This window comes from Leptidea sinapis, chromosome 1 (assembly GCF_905404315.1).
Source record: "Leptidea sinapis chromosome 1, ilLepSina1.1, whole genome shotgun sequence".
NCBI lineage: Eukaryota > Metazoa > Arthropoda > Insecta > Lepidoptera > Pieridae > Leptidea > Leptidea sinapis.
In genome coordinates, this window is record NC_066265.1 from 19168775 (window position 1) to 19192358 (window position 23584).

Genomic DNA, 23584 nt, shown 5'->3' on the forward strand with positions numbered 1-23584 from the left:
CTTCGGATGATCCTAGTGCCTGCGCCGTTGCAGTAGCCGATGTGATACTACAGGGCATGGATCTTTTTATACCAAGCTCTGTAGTACTGATCGGTGGCAGATCACAGCCCTAGTTCGATGCGTCAGTTAAAGCAGCATCTGACTGCAGAAAACAGGCGTATCGAACTTGGGTTGCGGCGCTGGGCATAAAGGATCCGAACTGCAAAGTTCTTAAGAGGAAATATAACCGTGCCTCCAGATTTTTTAAGCGGCAAATCGCCCGTGCGAAATCGAAGCACGTCGTCAAAATCGGCGAGCAGCTTTCCAGTTACCCGACCGGAACACGCAAGTTCTGGTCGTTGTCGAAAGCTACTCTTGGTAACTTCAACCAGCCGTCCTTGCCGCCGTTGCACATGAAGAATGACACCCTGGCCCATACGGCAAAAGAGAAATCCGATCTCCTGTGCGCTCTTTTTGCCTCCAAATCGACTCTTGACGACAACGGAAAAACACCGCTGACCATCCCACGATGTCAGAGCTCTATGCCTGAACTACAATTTAGACAGAAAACTGTTAGGAGAGCTCTGTTTTCGTTGGACCTCAGGAAGTCGAGCGGGCCGGATGGAATTTCTTCAATAGTGCTTAGAACGTGTGTCCCTGAGTTGACGCCAATGCTAACACGTTTGTTCCGGTACTCTTATTCAAAACGCGTAGTCCCTCACTCATGAAAGTCAGCCCTTGTCCATCTGATCCAAAAAAAAAGGAGACAGTTCGAATCCGGCAAACCACATGCCTATTGCTATTACATCCCTGCTCTCCAAAATCATGGAGAGCATAATCAACCGCCAGCTCTTGGTATACCTAGAGGGTCATCAGTTGATCAACGACCGACAGTACGGCTTTCGCCATGGTCGGTCAGCAGGTGATCTTCTGGCATGCCTAACACATAGATGGGCGGCGGCTGTTGAAAGCAAGGGGGAAGGTCTGGTAGTTAGCCTGGATATAGCGAAGGCCTTCGATCGTGTATGACACAAGGCGCTCCTCTTAAAACTTTCATCATTTGGGCTTCCCGAGAACTTGTGTAAGTGGACTTCCAGCTTCCTCACTGGGCACAGCATACAGGTCGTTGTCGACGGATATTGCTCGAACCCGAAGCCCGTGAATGCTGGAACAGGGGCGCACCCTAGTATCAGCTCGATCCATTTGACCGCGTGCAACGCAGAGCAGCTCAAATTGTCGGGCACCCAGTGCTCTGTGAACGACTGGATCACTTGGCGTTGCGTACCGCATTTATCACGGGGAGTATTCCGAAAAGCTGTTTAACCTGATTCCTGCCGCCGAATTCCACCTTGACAAGACACGCCACAAGTTAGGATATCATCCCCACCATCTGGATGTGGGGCATCGCTCGTGTTATTCCTCTGGTGTTGCAAGAGAATGTGGACGTCGGTGATCACTTAACACCAGGTGACCCCTACGCTCGTTTGTCCTCCTATTCCATAAAAAAAGTACGCAGTGTTGGTAGGCCCCCCTCAAGATGGACCGACGATCTGGTCAAGATCGCCGGAATACTTTGAATGAGGGCAGCGCAGGACCGATCGTCGTGGAAATCTTTGGGGGAGGCCTTTGTCCAGCGACGTCTTCCGGCTGATGATCGGTCTATGAAACTGGTAGATCGAGTTGCCGTAACACCTCCATCTATTTTATAATTAATCGCGTTATAAATTCGGAAATAGATATTTCAAATGAATTTGATGAATACTTCTCCGAAATCCCATCACGACCAAAGACCTAAACTCGTCACCAAAAGCAACACAGGATATGCGTAAATTACACGTACTACTACCTTCCATTAATTCGAAATTTAATTATGCTAAAGTTAGCGATATACTAAAAAACTTCAAATCAATTAACCTAAAATATACAAAGGACCTATGGGTCCATTCGAGTAATATTGTAAAAAACATATTTGACGTTATAGCACCTGAATTACCAATAATATTTAACGAATGCATAGATGAGGATACATTCTTAGGTGACGCGACGTGCAGCTTTTGATTACGAGGGAAACAATACACTCTCAAAGATAGTGCGTTGTTTTTAGACGAATAAATCTGCACTTAAATAGTAAAAAACAGTATTTACGGTTCTTCACCAAACACAGCAGAGGTACAAACCAACGTACTTATAAATGACCAGAGATTGGAACTTGTAGACACTACTGTCTTCACGGGTATCACGTTAGATAAAAAGCTTCAGTGGGGTCCACATATTGCCCAACTAGCAGAAAGACTCAGCTCCGCAGCATATGCCGTTGGAAAGATTAGAGAGTACACGAATGATGCGACCGCTAGATTATTGTACTTCAGTTATTTTCACAGCATCATGACGTACGATATTTTACTGTGGGGTCATGCTCCTGACATTGTTTGCTCTGCAAAAGAGAGCTGTACGTGCTATAACCAAGCTGATATATCATCTTGGTTATAGACAGTCTCTCAAAGAAAAATTTAAATAAATAAATATTATGACAGTGCATTGTCAGTACATTTATGAAAATTTAATATACGGACACAAAAATCGTCACCTTTTTGCTCTTAATAGTGATTTTCATTAGATTTGTAGTTTAGATACTAGAGATAAGGGATTGCTTGTAACTAATTCTAGTAGGCTTCATAAGACACTTTAATAATGAAGTCCCAGCCACTGTTCAGGCATTATCTATAAATAAATTTAAATATTTTATTAAAAATGGCTTCGTAAATCCTGGGAGTAGATTATGATTAATTTATAGCAATAGCAATATTGTATATTTCATTAGAAAGAACGCAAAAAAAGGATGCTGGGAGAGTTCTCTCTCAGAGCGCCATTTGTTTCCAAAGCGGTAGTAGTATCTAGAATATTAGAAATAACACCAAAAAGAATTCTAAAGGTATCAATTTTGAGAAAATATTTATGCCTTTTTATCGTAAAAATCAAAAGAATATAAATATCTAAGACCTTGTGAAGATTTTGGTCAAAGCCAAATAAACTTTATTTAATTAGGCTTAAACCTAAACTATAAAAATTTATTTTTATTAACTGAATCTATCATATGTGCAGAAAAAGTAGAGCTCGTGAGAAGAACATTCAATAAATTGTTAAAAAACCCATTGTATTGAAATATCTATGAATTGTAACACAATATCGGGTACTGCTATGGCACAGGCATTGGGATCATATAAAGTTGTACAAAGACCGACCGAAGGGAAGAATGCAAAAAAGGATCGCATCCTATTCCAATCCGCTAGCTTGTACAACGACAGTGCTAAAGCGTGGAGTATCGCGGGTGTTCTGCGGGGTGAGCACTATACCTGGCAATGGTTGAACGTCCTAGGACGTGCGTTGACGGAAACATGATAATTAGCAGGATATGTAGACCGTAGAAGGTTCGATAACGACAATCACGACGACAGGTGGCTATTCACATCTAGGGGCCGCGTCAACCAATTAGGACAGACCATAGTATGCCAACTCATAATTACGCACATCCTGCCCTACATAGTCTGTGGTGCGCGACCCAAGCTATTCTATATTATGCTTATTGAAGTCACCCAAAACAACGAGTTCAGCGGAAGGACCTGTGAAAGCACGTCGTCGATTGCCGATTAAACGCAGTCCATGAGACGATCCTTTACTGGATATAATCTACATTAAGCCAGAGAATAAAAACACGTCCTCTCAAAATTACCGAGACGTTTACAGCAGATATCCTCCAGAACATCGGCCGTGGTGGTCACATACTGCCAGCTAACCCATATTGACAATCGTTTGCTCTCCTCTTCCATAAAAAACCGCTGTCTTGGTCAAGATACTTGTATGTCCTCATGGAATGACATGGCCGTCTGCGTCGTCTCCACTACCTTGAGATGGATTTCCCTTACCTTGCAAAGATCCCCATTCGACGTGGACCAGGGTGCTATTGTGCTATTATTATATAGGTATTTCCCTCTGCTTTTTACGCCCCGGATAAGTACAATGCAAACGCAGGCAAAAAAAAATTATGGAATTCCATAACTAACATGTTTTCATTTCTTTTTGTTTGACTATTGAATATTTTGACTGATAACAATATTGGCCAGTTACAATTCATATACAATTTATGAGTCTTACTCTTAGTGCCGTTTAGCGTAGAGTCATTTAGCCCGTGGGGACCAGAGGAGAATGTACAAGAACTATCTTCGCGCCTAAATAAGGCTACTGGAAACCCAAGCGCTTGCAGCTATTTCGGTCAGCGGATCAGCCTAGCATCCAACACGGAAATGCTGCCAGTATTCCTGATACGCTTCCTCGTAATGATATTAATATTTTAATATAATCATAGTATTGTAAATATAGTTATAAGATTTGTTTTGTTTTTAATAAATATTTATAATTTATGTGAATAAGCCTTAATGTTTTTCTTAAAAGACCAAAAGAGTGTCAAAAAATAATAATTCTAATTCGGGTTAATTTATATAAAGCCCAAAGAGTAAAATAATACTTTTGATAAAGCATATGACACCCACAAAATCGGTTCAGTAGATCGAGTCATTATCCTCTACAACCTCACAAACTTCACCTCTTTTTAATGTTAGTAAAGAAACATAACATGTATGCCTCGAAACTATATAAATATATAAAAAGTAAATGAATATTGTATTCTGAACATGCCTTATTACGACTCACTGAAATATTAACACATAAAACCACAAAAATACATAACAACCTATATGGTTACACAAAAAAGGAAATATTCCAATTTATTATTATTAAGAACGTAACTCAATGATTTACAAGCGATTAACCAGTATTACGTCAATGCGCGGAACGAGGAAGTTTGCAACTTATGCCCAAAACTTAAAAAACCTTTTGATGTAACTATGTTACAGGGGAAGCTACTTTCCTCTTGATTTCTCCACGCTCGCAGCCAAACAGCCAGCCACTAGCAAACAGCAAGCCAGTCGGTCACACAGTGCACCTCTCTTCAGACGTAACTTATCGCGCTAATACGAATTAAATTCGATAAACGAAATCGAGTTCTCGTAGCCCCAAACAGTGACAGAGTGAAAATTATTGTGAGTGAGTTTTACCTGTAAGTGTCCGAGAAAACTGTGAGTTCTGAGTTGGCGATCCCTTCCGATATAACTGTAAGTTTTTGTTTTAATAATTAATATTCCAATAGTGATCTGTGCTTGTGTTGATAATTGTTTTGTTGTTAATTGTCTGTGTTCTTTGAAACAACATAGGGATTAAATTGTATAATATAATAATAAGTTTTATTTCCCGTTTTAAATCAACGTAAATATTAAAAATAAATCAACCTATATCTATGATTCATTAGCTAGAATGCAATGTTAGATTCAGTTTAAGTACACTGCTATAAGTGCTTACTAAAATAAATAAAAAAATTTTAATATGAAAATCTATTATCAAAAATTAAAATTATTGGCATCGAAATATGAACGCACATAATAGGCATTATTATACAGCAAAAAATTGTCATACTAAAACCGTTTAAGTTTTAATCGTATTTTCGATTAAAACATAGAAAGAAAATGCCATAAAACTGTTTATTTAATCCATTTAAATTTACTCTTGGTAGTTATTTGATTTATACATGACTGGTCCAAACACCACAATTCACATCTTGTTGGAGGGGAACCCTGTCTTGATTACATCTTATTTTCAGCAGAAGTTTTAGACTCTTATGTATTATTTGGCAACTAGAATGTTAAATGATTGCGATACTGAAGTAGCAGTGGGCAGGGCACATAGTTAGTTCGACGGACAGATGGCCGTTGAGGCAGTAAAGTCCTAGAATAGCAACCACGTACCGGAAGAGATAGAGTTGGTAGGCCCGAAAAGATGGACCGATGATGGACTTATAAACTACAGCACTGAATACAGCCGCTGACCGACGGACACTCGGACAGCGGGTCTATTAGGTTCGAGTAAAGGTAGATTCCTTCATAAGAGCCCTTCGTTTTCCGTTTGTTATACCGGTACATTGATGGCTTAAGGCTGCTCCAAAATCAAACTTCTAAATCGATGCAATCAGAAGACATCTTTTTTATGAGCATAAATAAAGAGCTGATCAAGACGTCCACCTAACAGTAAGCGTGACGCCCTGCTCATTACAATGCAGTGCCGCTCACGATACTTGATTGCACCCAAAACGGCTTCGCAATTGCGCTCGGCACTTTGAGACATAAGATATTTTAATAATTTACATTTAATTGTTTTATGACTTACACGTGTAAGGCATTAAGTATTTGACGTTGAGACCCCATTACAAAAATATTTATTTCATGAAATAGCCTGGTGGCGAGCTTGCAAACGCCCCGATCCCAAGGTGTGGTATGGTTAAAGTCATAATGCTTAAGTAACCTTTAGCACAAAAACGATTTTTAAAAAGTGTTTTAATTTTTTCAACCAATTTATAAGGTTGGAAAAAAGTTACTTCATATTTTATATGAAAACAAGACAAAGACCGATTTATTGTGGAGTGCATTGCACATACCTAAGGGCGTGTATATCATATAGGCAATTAGGCAGTGCCTACCTCGTTATGAACCTAAATAAATATAGCACTAGTGTTAAAGTTCATTAAGTTTGGTTCCGTTTTTTTATTACCAAATTTCTATTGAACACCGACTCATAAAATGTTTCCGCTAGCTAGATACAAAATACCTACGGTAAGCAATCTTTGCTTATTCCAAGGCTCAACTGCGACTACTTAAAACCATAGTGCCTACCTTGCTAAAAAACCAATGCACGCCCCTGCACATATATATAGGTACCAATAATAGAGGAGGTTCATGGATATAAATACATATCGGGAATTCGCAATGCGTCAGACCTCGGCCGGTTTTTAACGTGAGCGAATTTGTAATCAATGACTTGTAATTACTGTCGAATTATGGTGTAGTTAAGGTCGCGACGTCCATTTAACATCCATTGTGCTGGAACTTCATCCGCATTAATTTATTCGGTGCCTATTTGAAAATGATATATCTGTCACGGAAACGGAACATATGAGCAAGTACCTGTTGACAACGTGTTCTTGTGACTTTTACGGCCGTTTTCAATAACGTATCTCTAGTTACGGAAAAACGGCCACCGTTTAATGACAAGATCTTATCTATCCATAGTTATGGCCAATATAGTTTGTTTGTTGTATCAACTAGTAAGTTTAACTACGGATAGATAGGTTATTGAAAACGGCCATTAATAAATTTCTTTTGTCAGTCAACTTTTACCGTTGCAAATCAAAGAAATTTCTTTCAATCTTCAATAATTAATAGAATTAACTTAAGGAACTGACAGTACAAATAGATGATTTGTTTTCAGTTTTATTTGTGTACATAGAAGATGTAGAGCGGCAGACTTATAGTATGTCTCGCAACGAATCTCAGATGAAGCTATGACGTAGCAGAACCCACGACCAAGTCTGCACCCGTCACGCTGAGACTTGTCGTTGGATTGTCTGATGTGCCTACACCGGCTGTCATTATTGACAACACTTAAATCCTTAAAAACGTGTCTATAATAATAAACGCTGTTGCGTTACGTAAATACAGAATTACTAACGTTTATGGTGTTAATTATTATCCGTGTGAAGGTGTTACCTACAAATAAATTTTAAATGTTTGATGTGCAGTAATCGTGCCTACAAGACATTTCTTTTACGAGTAAATCTGTAGGTGATATCAGAATATGGAAAAGTGTTTCCTTTGTTTACCCTGGTGTAATGAATCATTAATAATTATTGTTAAATATTAGATTTGCCGACCCATATAGATACTTAGTCACCCTGCCCACTGAGCTAGAGGTCCCTGGTAGGTGCAAACGTTTGAATGATGAATATAGATGTTCGATTCCGATTCATCATATTTAATTGTATAAACGAATAAGTATGTATATAGAAACACTTTATTAACAACAAAAAAACACTCACACAAAAACACAACAATTTACAATATTAATTAAAATCTTAAAGTATTAAATTAAATAACGTACCAATATTATAAAAAATAATAAATAAAAATAATAGCGTGAGCGTGATTCCCTGCTAAAAGGAGCTGACTCATTATATTGTTGGTCAGTGCAGAAGACACCAACACAACACTGGTTTTCCCCTCGTGCCATTTGATGTAGACAGTTGCTTTAGTCTTCCCATTGTAATTAATTTGTGTAGGTATCAAAGGGAATGACTAAATATTATATTTTCTTGATCTTTAATTTATTCTTGATTTTTGATTGATTTATATCGTATTAAATAGCTCATTGTGTTGCACAGGTCATCCCTAGTTTGGAGCAAGATAATTTTTGAAAAAGTGCTTCAACATTGAATATGGTATTTAAATAATACATGACTTAGATACTTGACATATATTATAAGACAAATGTAGATAAACATACAATATACTCGGGTATAAAGAGTTAAAACAGGTTACGGTTGAACATACCTACTGATGGAAAAATATGACATTGCAGGCCTTGAACAGATCTTATGTAAGTTTTTTGTCTCGTTTTATCCCTTGTTAAGATCACAAACTTGAATATTCAAATTTTAATTAAATTGATTTTATATTACCTTATTTTTAACCTGCAAAAGAAAAGTACCTTGCACCTGTGTATTTTTTTATTAATTTAAATCAAACCTAGAATCAGAATTATAAAAAAATAATTATTTCAATATACACTATATCAAAAAATATAAGTATATTTCACGACTTGCAATAATTCAGTAAGATTTACGAGCTAATTTTGAAAAAGAAGGTTAAAGCTAGATAAATGTGTATGAAAACTTTTACTATAAAAAGCAACCGAATTAGACGTTAATTTGCGGAAATCTATATTGCTATTTAAAATTTTATTAATAATCAGCTTTAGGTTTCACTAAATATACAAAGAGACTCACGTTTGTCGAGTAGAGACGAAATACTTGTCTAAATGATTTTGTGATCCCAGCGAAATTGACAACTATGGTAATTTTTTTTAATCTATGATTCTTACAACAATTTTCGATGTTCGTAAAATAAAACCTCTAAATGTATGTAATTAATATATTGATATATAAAATATATAAATGTAACTTTAAAGAAATAATTACCTTTTTTATATATAGCATTATAAGGTTTAGTTCGTACGACATACGTTCTTGTTTTGGCGAATATCACATAAACATTGGACAGCAAGGTTATTATACTTTCATATACATAATATTATGTTTATACTGCAAAAAACAACAACAACCGTTAATTTAAAATTAGCTGCCGGCGACGTCGTATATAAAAATACTATGCCTGCATCTAGCGTGACAGTATGTTGCTTTTATATTGTCCCAACCTCTTGTTAAATATTCGTGCAAAATTTAAATTAAATCTTTTCAGCACATACAAACAGATACACAGACAAAAAATCTATAAAGTATTTTTATGACGCACAGTGCATGTTTTAAGATTTTATTAATATTATTTTAAAACATTCCAAAAAAAAATACTCCCTGCCGCTGGTAGAGTTCCTAAATTGATACACTTTCATTAAAAAGTATTATGTCCATTTGAGGTAGGTATTTGAAAGGTTGAAAATATAAAAATTCTGTTATAATATTCCAGTTTAAGTAAAGGCTGCATATTATTTACGATACAGACTCTGATTTCCCGTCTAAACGTATAAAGCGTGTAATAATATCTTAATATATATAAATGGGTAAATGGGTAATCCCCATTAAAATCCGTTAATTCATGGAGTGCAGTTTGGTCCAACTTGAGAGATAGTTTTTATTTCGATTTGGAACCCATAATTATTTTTATTTTCAATATTTGTTTTGTATGGACATATTTTCTACGAGAGAATTTAGTGACGCACGGTTTGATAGTTCCACTGTGAAACAATTTAATTTTAACAACAGGGCGCTATTTTTACGATATAATTTTTGATGTTTTGAAATATTATTGGCAAATTGCTATAAAACAGTATTCTTTTTATAATCTACTGAACAACGTCTGTCGGGTCAGCTAGTATATATATATGTGTGTGTGTGTATAATACTAAAAAAAAGTATTATGTAACATTGCCCGACTTTTTATTGGTAACACATAAACTAGTGGAGTATAAAAAGCCAATTTTTAAGCCAAAAATAATATTGTATATACAAATTTTACGCCTAAAATTATCATGTTCACTCACTCAAATAAATACTACTTAGTTATATAACTTAATCTGTAAGTACCAACAATACCAACTAACGCTAATTACGATCAGAACTAAGTCCGATAATTCTATTGAAATAGGCTATTGGTATTATTAAAGAAAACCTGAATCCAAATTATATGTATTGATTGTTGCATAAGCAATCGGTATGTGTAAATTAATATTTTAGGCTATCTTCAATGTTGAAAGCAGAATCATCAGACGATGGAGAAGTATTGCCGTTGTTGCGCGCTCGCTCACACTTGGATCTTACGGGAGGAAGTTGTGGCATGATATTACTAATTACTGTTTAGATATTAAATAAATCTTTAGCTTTAGATTTAATTAGCTTGTCGCATTTTGTCTGCAGCTAGAATATCGTGCCAAACTGTTCATTTTCCTAGGTCTAGGTCTTTCTATTTTGTTACTAGGTCCTAGGTCCGTTAACAATTTCAATTGTCACCTTAATTTGTAACAATTATAAGATAAACTTCCTATTTCCTATCAAATAGGTGAAGACAAAAGACTTTAGCGCAAATTACACCGGAATCAAGAAGTAAAAAGTTATTCCCGCTTCACAGGCACAAACAATAGCTTGTGTTGCAACGTTCTTGGTAGTTGTATACAAAAAGGCCACATATGCAACGATTGCACGGTGAATGTCGATGGGCGGTGACGAAACAGTGCGTGATGTTGGTATCAATCGGGTCGGCTTTACGAAAGTGGCTTAAGAATAACGGTAACTTCATATGTAATGGTAACCCGATCAAGCCTGTTACTTTGTACTTCTACGCATCAATATATATCTAAATAACTTACTTGGCTTTACTTATTAATATGATACCAAGCCCATGCGCAAGTGTATTCCCTTGTTTACTTTCTGTAGGATTCAAATTTTATTATTGATAAAGCAAAAAAATAAATAAGTGTGTATAGTATCAGCTGTTTTTAAGGTCTATTTAGAAATAAAATATAACATTTGACTGCTCAATTTCCAAAAATTTCGGTATGTTCCAGTCGAAGAAAATTAATTATAAATAAACAAAACCAAATTATACTGCCATTTACATTGCATGGCTTCCCACATAATTAATGTAGGGATTAAAAAATTGATTGAGTTAAAAACATATATTTTCATAAGTTTACCATGCCATGCGGACTCTATAAATCCACACCATAAGCCACTAAAAACATTTTTTTTATGTAAAATTAATCGACTTAATATTCTAATAAGTTAAATTTATTTTCCTGCGACGTGTTTTTTATATAAATTTTATTGTTAAATACGATTTTATGCGACAAAACGTGGGAGTTTTAATTTTTAGGCCCTACTAGAACATACCTACGCGCTTTGCGCTTAAGACATAATCATAAGGCAATAAATCGGCTGTTTAGTATATTTATTAAATACTGGCTGACCCGACAGACGTTGTTCTGTATATAATAAATAAATTAATGTTTTTATATGAATTTGTCAATAATATATCGAATTGTAGTGAAATTGTTTCACAGCAGAACTGTCAAACCGTGCGTCAATAAATTCTCTCATTGAAATTATGTATGGACACATCAAAGGAAAAACAAATTTGTTGTTTTTATTTAATTTAGCAGCATTTTACTATTTATTCACCTTTTGCACCTTCACTGGACTTCCACAAATAATTCAAGACCAAAATTAGCCAAATCGGTCCAGCCGTTCTCGAGTTTTAGCGAGACTATCGAACAGCAATTCATTTTTATATATATATATACATAGATTAAGAATTAGCAACAAAACAAATAAACAAACTGATTTAAAAGATATTTATTTAGTTTAAATTATTTTTGTCCCAATTATATTGATTGGTCTAATTTGAATCGAAAGCCACTTTTTTAAAAGTTTGCATTGTGGTTCTTGTAAACTCTTGTCTATCTAAACTCTATTCGAAATTTGCGGAAGGATCTTTTAAAATATATAGATTTTAAGAATCTTTTTATCCTTATTTGAATAGTATGGCACATTTCTGTATTAAGCGTGCCACTTTAGTTTGAATGATGTAACTACTTGATATAACAAGTGGCGCGTTGATGTCTAATGTATGAAAGGTGAATCGCGTTCTGCATAGCAATTATTTTATTATGAATAAAACCAATATTAAGCAACTGTCACATTATTTTTAGTTGATAATTTGATTTGAAATCAATATTAATGACTGCCGATAATACCAACAATACTTTTTTAATCAGTTACTTTATGTGTAAAAAAAGTTCATAATTTGCAAAACAAATTAGAACAAATATTTCACTTCAAGCTCATAGCTGTACATAGTTACTTACTATTAAACATAACTTATGACGTCAGATGTTTCTTACGCAACCTCGTTTCGGTGATGCGGCCGGCTTACTAAAAATAACTTAATGCCAAAGTATATATTATGCGCCTAAAAAAGTTCTCACTCCAATAAATTCGATCAGCGGTAAATCACTAAATCAAATAATAGGCGGAAGTGATCCCCTCTCAACTCCACTTGACCCAAGCGAGCATATAATATTGACACACTTTTTACACAAATTAGCTTGCCCCAAGTTAAGCATATATAGCCTGTGTTATGGGTTAAAAGACAATGATATATTTAATACAATATACTTACTTAAATATACATAAATTCATATAAACATACATATTAACATACATAAATACATTTAAACATCCATGACTCGGAAACAAACATCCATATTCATCATATAAATGCTTGCACCTACCGGGATTCGAACCCGGGACCTCCAGCTTAGTAGGTAGGATCGCTAACCACTCGGCTATACAGGTCGTCAAATATAGCCAAGCGTAACGCATTATGTGGTAAAAAATTGTGGTCTTACAGGCAATATATATACCAGTGGGAGGCTCCTTTGCACAGGAAGCCGGCTAGATTATGGGTACCACAACGGCGCCTATTTCTGCCGTGAAGCAGTAATGTGTAAGCATTACTGTGTTTCGGTCTGAAGGGCGCCGTAGCTAGTGCAATTACTGGGCAAATGAAACTTACTATCTTATGTCTCAAGGTGACGAGCGCAATTGTAGTGCCGCTCAGAATGTTTGGGTTTTTGAGAATCCTGAGCGACACTGCATTGAAATGGGCATGGCGTATCAATCACCATCAGCTGAACGTCCTGCTCGTCTCGTCCCTTACTATCATAGAAAAAAAAAAAAATCACGATCGTAAATTAGCCTGTTCCACTATCGTAAATTGTCATAACAACCACCAATGCATACCATTCGTGTGATATTCACAATCCCTGGATAAGTTCAAATATTTAAGGATCCTTTACTTATTTTTGTACACAGCTGTTGGGTTTCCACAGTCAATTGATTGTTGTTTTAATTTATAGAGCTAGCGTTCATTTACCTTTGTGTGAAATGTGAAGTCTGTAAACTATCACTTTGGTATGTTAAAGTTTATACAACACACCTGTGTGTTTATTTTGAAAGTTTCTATAAAAGACACGATTCAGAATTCTTTTTTTTAGGTAGCCCACAATTTTCACAAGTTATTTTTTTCAAGTACTTAGTTAATGTTATTTTTGAATTTAGAAATAAATACACAAATAAATTGTATGTGCTTGAGACAACACGACAAAAATGAAAACTTCACAGTCGAGCCGACTTTACCCGAATGAACATGTCGAGCGTGGTGGATCAGTCTTATTCAGTAGGTACCATAATAACAAAGTGGACAGCGTGTCTTAAAAAATTTTCACTTTAAAATCTTATCTACTTAAATAATATTAGAACCTATCCAGCTGGCCATCTCTGCAACGAATTTCAAAATATTTTAAATTCGTTATATACTGCTTTTACTGCTAGAGTTAAAAAACCTACCACAGAAAGAATTTTCTGGACTCCTGTTGTCCTTTTATTCATTGATAAATTCATTAAGTTGTTGTTTGTTTAAATAAAATATATATAAAATATTGATATTTAAAATGTATTAATGTATTGATGCAGTACCTTACTTACTAAGATACTAAAATGATTGTTAAATACTTTTTAATTTAAAACAGTGGCCGGTGAGTGAGTCGTATGTTTTTGTCACGGACTCTGCTTCTTCCAAACTGTTGGAAAAATCAGTAATTTTAATAATAAACCCGCTCCAATGGCCCTAATAAAAGCCTCTTTGAACAAAGTTATTCTTTAACTGCTATATGACGATCTATGTCTCACACTGGCGTCGTTGTTCATGCAACAAAGCATATTATAATAAGTTGGTGATAATTACTGGTTACGCAAGTGTGCGGAGCGCGGGCGGTGTGGAAGTCGCTCCGTGCGGTGCATTCATCGCTTTCACTTGGACATCGAGCCATCGCTCGGTTCTCGTAATATTATAAGATATTGTATTTCAAATGGCATGCCTGACCCCTGGCGATGGAAACAATATTACGCTGATTCGATTGAAGGTGATCACCCTGCTTATTAGAAATTGATGTTACCAATAAACATCATTGTTTTACCGACAAGGTTACTGAAGGTGTAGCATACACCGGCCATGCAGGTCTCTCGGGACATCGTTGACTGGATGGAAAAATCTATTGTATTTGCTATCGAGTCCTCTTTTGAGAAGGTCGCGGAATGGGATACGGTGAAACTTATCGAGATTTACCTCCGGAAGAGTCATATAGTATTGGAATACTGAGTCTCGTAATCTCGACTGATTGCCAATTTGGAAGGCAAACTAAATTGCAAAGGAGGAGGGGTATCATCAATAACTTCAATCTGGCGAACATTTCTAGCGCTCCATTCACCTTATGAGAAGCTTTACTCCAGAGATGCATCTCTGGAGTAAAGCTTTCATCTCTGATGTGAGGCATACCAGTATCAGCTCGCACCATTTGACTGCAAGATTCTTTTCTTAAACAAAAATTCCCACATCAACTTTTTGAACTTTTCTCCCGAACAAACAAAATGTGTAATAAGTTTCCTTTTGAAGTGTTTCTGATAGATATGGTTTTCTTCAAAAAAGCACTTGCAATCAAAGGCAATGCTTACGTGATTTCAGCGGTAGTGCACGAGAGTACTGAGATTACTGACCTCAGGTGATATGTACGTTTGTTTGTCTATCCTTCCATAAAAAGAGCTTGTATCTCAATACGACTAACGGCCATTCCCAATATACTATCTACAGATAGAGATAAATTACTAACTTCTACTGTCAGTAATTAGCTGTCTATAATCTGAAGCTGTGCCAATATACCCGATAAGTCATTCTTATCGCCTTATATTGGGACGCGTGAATTGCAATTTTCATACAAACTTCTATCGCTGGTAAGCTATAACCACAGTAGACCATACATATATTTACTGTGGCTTTCCGTCGTCCCATTGACAGACAGCGTGTATGGATAAAGTGGGTTTCCGTCGATAAGTTTATTTGGACAGAAAAGTCAACGATAGTTACGATTTTTATCTCAAGTAAGAGATAGAGTTAATATTGGGAACGGCCGTTAGACATCATATAAATCATAATAAGAAGTTACTAGAACTGACACAGCATATAGTAAACACATATAGCATTAGGAATCCGTAAGAGAATTTCCAATTGCCTATTATTTACATTTTTAATAAATATCCAAATATGCAAAACTTGTCTGCCTTGACATCGTAAACAAAATTTTAAACATTACTTAAAAACACATAAATTACAAAATAATGTCATTGTTTTAGGGTCAATGTTATTAATATATTAAAAATAGTTTGCGTAATAAGCAACCTAATGATAGCCTTTCCTATGTTCACATGTTTTATATAAGGTGTAAGTAGATAACTTAAACACTACCACCAAATAAATGAATATAAGAAAGTAGTACCTAGTTAATAGTAGTTACTAATTTTGTATCAAAAAATAAACATTTTAGCAACAATTACTTTCCAAAAGTTTTTTTTTAATATTAAATATATATAAATACTAGCTGACCCGGCAAACGTTGTTTTGCCATATAAAGTATAATTCACGCGATAGTTTTATAAGTAATAAAATATTGCCTATATTATAGCCTGTACATCATTTTGTTCTATTGTCAATAGTTTTTGCAGCGCACGCAAAAATAGGTTTTCGATTTTACACCTTGTGTTACAAAATAGCAATTTTATTACGGATCCCTAATTTTGAAAAAAAAAAACATGGCCTATAGCCTTCCTCGATAAATGGACTACCCAACACTGACAGAATCATTCAAATCGGACCAGTAGTACTAGAGATTAGCGCGTTCAAACAAACAAACAAACAAACACTGCAGCTTTATAATATTAGTATAGATAAAATATGAATTATTACTTTAGGCTCGTTTCTAATGTCCTGGGGCAAGCCGTTAAGCAAATATGGATGACTTTTTTTAATAGTTCTATCACCATAATAATTACTAGCTATTTAATATTTGTCCGTGGATATTGTCGTAGTGTTATGGCTGTGATTTACCAACGATAGACTATGCTCCCGAGTGCCATAGTGTTAGTAGTAAATACTTAAGCCCACTGGAAGCATTTTACAAATTTGAATGGTAACATCATTTACGTGATTAAATATTAAACTTACCCATTTTGAAAAATATTTTATTACTCCGTAAAATATCTTATGTATCATCATCAGCTGGAAGACGTCCACTGCTGGACAAAGGCCTCCCCCGAAGTACTCCACGACGATCGGTCCTGCGGTACCCTCATCCAACGTATTCTGTACGATCTGGTGTCGTCTGTCCATCGCCTACTAACACTACGAATTTGCTAGAAACTGTCATAGCCATAATGTGGTTTAATAACCATAATTTACCAGGAACAGACAGAAGCTTATAATGCCTACTACTCGGTTAAGTCGAGTTAGTAAGTCTTTTGTGGGGCGATGTATATGCCTTTACAATAAGATCCCAGAAAATGTTCAAAACATTACGTTATTCAAAAGAATTGTTAAAAAATGTTTGTGTGGTAAAGGTCAATATAAATAACTTAAATGACTTTCTTAATGATTGGGGATGGAGCGATCGCCTTCAGGCTATTAAATAATAAGAAATATTTAATTGTACAATGTAACTTTGTAAACATATTTTTTTATGAAATAAAAAAGCCCGCTGAGTTTGTTGCGCCCGTTCTTCTCAGGCCTGAGGCATTCATTTTGGAATGGGTGGTAGTTTTTTGACTTTCAATAAGTGATGTCACATCCTATTTTGAATAAAAATATTTGAATTTGAATACGTCTTCCGGTACGTGGTCGCCATTCGACGACTTTTCTGTCCGTCGAACTATGTGCCATTAGTATTTGTATAGTATTTTCATATTACTCCATGTATGGTGTTAAGTTATTATATTTACCTATTTTTAATTACCTTAGTATAAATAATTGTAAAAATGTTAATTTAATATTTTAATGTTCGTAACAAAGCTATCATTGAATTAACAAGGTTAACTGGAAACAACAGAGAAAGTGCCATTCATTTTAAAACATCAACCATTTTGCTTGCTGCAATTGATTTGTAACAATCAGTGTACTTGCTAAGTAATGCCAGATTAGTTGTGACACCTAATGGTATGGTACTCTAACTTTGCATATTGCCCTGCATCCCCAGGTGTTGCTATCAATTAATTTTAATTAGGTTTGAGGAGTTTTAATTCAAATAAAAAGGTTAATAATGACAAACGTTTCTTCTCTTGTACCTTGGTTACGTATCAGACTTTTAAATGAGTACCATTTTCTTTTGATAAGAGGAAAATATATTTACGTATTTCGTCGGCGCTGACATGGTCTATATGACGCACTCAGATCGAAATCCATAAACGACTAAATACCTCCTATACTAGTTATAAGCTGAAAATCAGAAAATAATGAGTTTAGCAAACTCTGATTGAATGGCTAGATTGCCACGTTAGTGAAATTTGCGAAAGCAAAGTCACGGGCGATCGGTCCTTTAAAATATTTGTTTGTGGACCCGACAGACGTTGTTATGTCCAAATAAAAATATGTTTTTATAATTTGATGAATTTGTCAGAAAAAGACCAGGAGACAGTGGTTTCAGTCGGTAATATATCCGAGTATCTATCGAGTAGGAGTTAGAGTAGAAAAGGAGAGTAGGCTCAACTATTTTTGTCAGGTATCAATTTTTCATTATTAAAACATTGTATTCTTGTTGAAATAAAAACTTCTTGTTTAACTTTAACAAAGACAAACTGCCCATTCTCTTTATTGCATCAAGGCAGACCGCCTATCATTAAGTTTTTATTACACAAAAAATATAACTACACCCCGTAGGAATATTTTGCTGCGCAAGATAAGACTGAACTTACTCGGCATCAAATTATACACTTTATTTCTGAATTGTTGCCGAGACTTATCAAGGCTGAACTTGCTTGCTTACTTATTTGTTATTAGTTTATTTAAGAAATTTGAAAGAGAAGTACATTAAGTCGTGTTACAATTTAAAAAAAATATCAAGTGGAAATCTTCCTTGCAAGCAATACCGGTTAGATTACAGCTAATGAAATTACTGAGCTACTGGAGTACAATTATTACGGTGATGCTCAGAATTATGGCAAGTTGAGCGTCTCTGCTCTAGTTAAATTCTACTACAATTATATATTATGTAGGAGACCAAAAGATACCGACATAGCTCAAATGATTGCGAAACTGAAGTGGCAGTGGTGGGGCATTAAAGTCGTAAAGTCCTCAAATGGCGACCACCGGAAGACGATGTGTTGGTAGGCCCCCCACAAGATGGACCGACGATCTGGTCAAGATCACCGGAATACGTTCGATGAGGGCAGCGCAGGACCGATCGTCGTGGAAATCTTTGGGGGAGGTCTTTGTCCGTTGTTGGGGAGGCAGTGGACGTCTTCCGGCAGATGATGATGATATATGTACAATTTTACAATAAAATACCAGACAGAATACAAGGACTCACTGAGCACAAATTCAAGAAATATATTAAAGCTTCATTGACAAAGAAATCTTACTATAGTAAGATTATAAGATAATGATGCATGGTTCTTGTCTGGTTCCGCGCAGGCCTCCTAAATTATATTCTGTCGTCGGCTCCTTTTGATGTGAAGCCTGCCTTCGTTTAATATAACAAATTATCTCATCCTTTTTGTCTAATAATCTACTTACTTTAATGTCCTGGTTTTAAAGTGTAGATCTAGTACATCCCATTGATAGCATGATATTAATCTTTATCCTTGAAATGAGACTGAACATCTTGTCTCAGGGTGACGAGCGCAATTGTAGTGCCGCTCAGAATTATTGGACTTTTCAAGAATCCGGAGGAGCACTTAATTGTAATGGGCAGGGCGTATGAATTACCATCAACCGAACGTCCCGTATTTTTATAGAAAAAAAGCACTGGCAGCTATTTTGGTCAACAGATCAGCCTAGCTATCCAACGCGGAAATGAAGCCAAGTATTCTTGGTACACTTCCACGCAGTGATAGTTTTTACTTCATGTAATTATATTAAGGTGACCGTTACAAACATAACATTGTTTAGCACTTGCAAAAACACATCTATAATTATTGATACTACATATAGACTATCAAAACTAGACTGTTTCCATTCCAGTAGACATGTCGGTCATGTTCCAAACTGTACCTCTGTAACCACTGACCTCATAGCTGGCACCGATCGATACAATTAGACTGTATGTAATTCAATTGTATACTTTTGAGCAGATATAATTGCATTAATGTGAATTCTATACATTAATTGAAAATTTCAAAAGTCAACATTTTTTCATAGATTTTAATCAGGCGTTACTCTCCGAAATTAAATAGATAGGATATAAAGGAGGATATTATTATATATTATTTATCAAGTTAGGATAACATCCCCACCACCTGGATGTGTGGCGGTCCTCGACAGTGCGGTTTTCAAGGAGCTTTCTTCCACATACTACAAACCTGTGGAATGAGCTTTCTTGTGCGGTGTTTCCGGGACGATACGACATGGGTACCTTCAAAAAAAGCGTGTACATCTTCCTTAAAGGCCGGCAGCGTTCCTGTGATTCCTCTGGTGTTGTAAGAGAATGTGGGCGGCGGTGATCACTTAACACTAGGTGACCTGTACCTAGCAATATATAGCACCGAAAGAAGCTCGTTCCGTTATGAGCATGGAAGAGGGTTCAACAGATTTCATAATTTCTTAGTCCACAAAATATTTCATAATGCATTGCATAAACTTTAAGGTAGATAAAACTTTATTGTGATATTAGTCACAAGTGCGTAATTGTGTTAAAAATAAATTACCAAAAATTGCTCAGCTTGTGTACCTTATTAATATTATAATTATTACGAAGATGACGGAATTGTGCTTACGTGTTCAATGTTAACTGAACCTAAACGGGCATAAACCAGTTAAGTGTGAATCGAAGACGCTCCGCATGGGTTCCGTATGTAGAAGACTGTAATTAATAATTTCTATACAATAATCATTTGCATCATTTTTGTCTCCTTTTTTGTCTTTATTTTACAAAAAGTTTAGTGGATATACATTATATATTAAGATTTGCAAGCATGTCTTCAGTTGCCGATTGAACGCAGCCCATTAGATGATCCGTTAGCAATGTGGGACATACGCGTAGATGCCGACGCGGTCCTCAAATCTCCACGCAGCCAGACAGTCTACGAATCTATACCCTAAAATTGCTGAGGCAGCGACGGCGATATCCTTCCTCACGAAAAGCAACAGATACTGCATGAGGTAAAAAGTTATTCTGAATTGCTAGTCATAGCTTTTGCCTCATATAAAAACATAAATAAATAAACAGTTGTTAGATTTTGTTAACAGTAGAGTGGGTATGTCATTGAATAAAATCATTGCGATAGAAAATATATTTTATTAAAATTGATATTGAGTCATTACATCAGAAACTTAGACGACGGTCTACAGGAAAATGACAAGAAATGTCGACTTAACACTTAACATCAAGGGAGCAAGTACCTCTTCTAAACTCCGAAAATTTACTCGATGAAATTTGCAAAAATTGGATTATTCGCAAAAGAAAAAAATATTACATAGCCAGGGTTCCTACAAGAAATAATATAAAAGTGAAATATGTGAAGGATGAATTAGTCGCTGCAGCCAAAAAATATGTCACCGCCCCCACTGACTGTGTTGCGTTGTGACCCGCTGGATGAATATTTATAAACGATCACCTGGCTCAAGGAAAGAAGTCCTTCTCAGTAAGACTAAAGCTAAGATAAAAAATCAACTTCACCCTTAATAATAATAAAAAAGAATTAGATTTAAAAATGTAATATCTGCTTTGTTGAACACACTACCTAACGAAAACTTTCAACGGCAGTTTCCATACGTTTTAAAAGTAGGTTGGTAGGTACAATATTGTAAGGAACCTACACGAGAAATAAAGGCTATTTTTAGGTTAAAGTGTGACGAGGCGAAGATATGCCAAACTATAATGAGGTACTACTAAGAATTCTTGAAAATGCTTCCCTTGAAACATGACGAGTGGCCCAGTCCCTGTGGCCAATAGGCAGTAGCTTACTAGCCAAGGCGCCCATCAAACTGAAAGAAAACTCGTCCTTGCGCACTAATTCTAGGCTGTAGAGAAAGGCGCTGCGGTGTTAGAATACCTGTATAAATAAAGTAAAGATAAATTAAATAAAAATTGTAAAGTATTTGTATCAATATCCAATGTCAAATAATATAGAAGTGGCGGAACAGATTGAATCCACTTACGTAACTGAGGTCGTCGTGCATTACATTTTGATGAGAGCTTCCGGTATTTACTTGTGTAAATGCACAGTTACCTCATACCGTTTCTGGGGAATTGAAGAAATTATCAAATATATTTTCAACTTGCGGGGGCCCGCAAATTTTGCTATGTAGATTTGGGCATGTTAATTATAAAAACTATAACTTATTAATAAAATTAACACACACTAAATGTTACGTGAGCTTGCTACAGTAGTTGAGTGAAAACTTTTAATTTTCGCAACACATTTGTTTTGTATATTTTCTAGGATCATGTTATGAAAACAATCGCAAAACAAAAGACTTACTAGCTAGATTTATAGTAGCCGAGTAGTAGGCATAAATAATTTTATCTTTGTTCCTTGTGTTAGCATTATGATTATCACAGTTTCTAGAAAATTTACTAATGTGCCTATGTACCTATTACATTAAGGAGAATATATTGAGAGGCAACATTTAATGTTTTTCTTCTAAATTTTCTCTTTTTTGATTCTTTAGGTCCTAGGTATAATTAACGGCGTGACTCTATCTTCTACCACACAAAGATAGTATTTAATATCGGTTGTTTTGTCCCCTTAATAAAAAATAACAGGACATATTGTAAAGTGTGTCAAGTAAAACATAAAAGTTTAATGTCAATCGCTATTGTTCTGCTACTGGGAGCTACGATTATAAAGAGCATAACAACTTCAATATCCCTCAATTCCTCAAACTGTTCTAGCTACAGCGAAAGCTTCTTTGAGTTTTGACTGAGTTGTTGTTTTGTTGGCTTGGAGACTAATTAAGGAATCGATCAAAGAAACAATTGTTGATTTGAATACCCACATTAGTAAACATGTCATCCAAATACAAACATTAATGGATCTTACAGTTCTCTAATATTGAATAGGTTTTATTTTGGAAACCCTTCTACATATCCTTTTATGGAACAAAATAAGTTGTTCTATGAAGTGTGTAAAATAAATATGTTCAAATATGAGTAGAAATCGTCCATGAAAAAAATACTGAGTGGTTCAATGCACAGTACACACAATGCAAGAAACACACTCAAAAATAGCGCCTTATTCGCGGAGGTCACGTAGGACACTGACCGCATCTTAATGTGCTTAGATCTGCGCCCTTACTCCTTCGCGAATTGACCAAAGTTGAGTAAAGTGAATAGTGTAGGATTCTTCTGTCAGACGAATCAATATGGGCTTTGTCTGAAGCTAAAAACCTGACTACTTTTGGAAGTACCCGAACAGCCGAGAGACTTGGATAATCTGCCCACATCTTTCGCTCATATATATGAATAAAATAAATTTATTAATATCCCAAACGTTTCACTTAAAAAACATTCATTCTGACATTTAATGCAACTAATTTAAAGGGTAAACCAGTGACTTTTACAATTAATATTGGCTTAAGGTAGTCCATCGGACACGTTACTTAATACTCAATTGTTAACTTAATGTTAAGTTTAACAATTTCGGAACCGGTTTCAACACATACATAATCACCAAAAGTTACATAAGGTATATTTTGACCAAATGTGTTCTAGTGCGTTGGCAACCCACAACTGGATCAGAGCGTTGCAAAATTGCTCGTTATTTACTAAGTATTGTTTGTAATAATTGAAGTTCGTTGTTCACTGCGCCTGTTGCTATATTTTGTGAACGGATTTC

At 35.6% G+C, this 23584-nt stretch overlaps 1 protein-coding gene across 1 annotated transcript in view; it reads left to right on the forward strand.

The window, feature by feature from the left end:
- Positions 1 to 4936: 4936 nt before the first annotated feature.
- Positions 4937 to 23584, forward strand: part of LOC126970395 (uncharacterized) — a 44164-nt gene continuing 25516 nt past the window's right edge. Inside the window, exon 1 of the mRNA XM_050816222.1 lies at positions 4937 to 5147. The gene's annotated coding sequence lies outside the window, so the exon portion shown is untranslated. The remainder of the gene's footprint in view (positions 5148 to 23584) is intronic.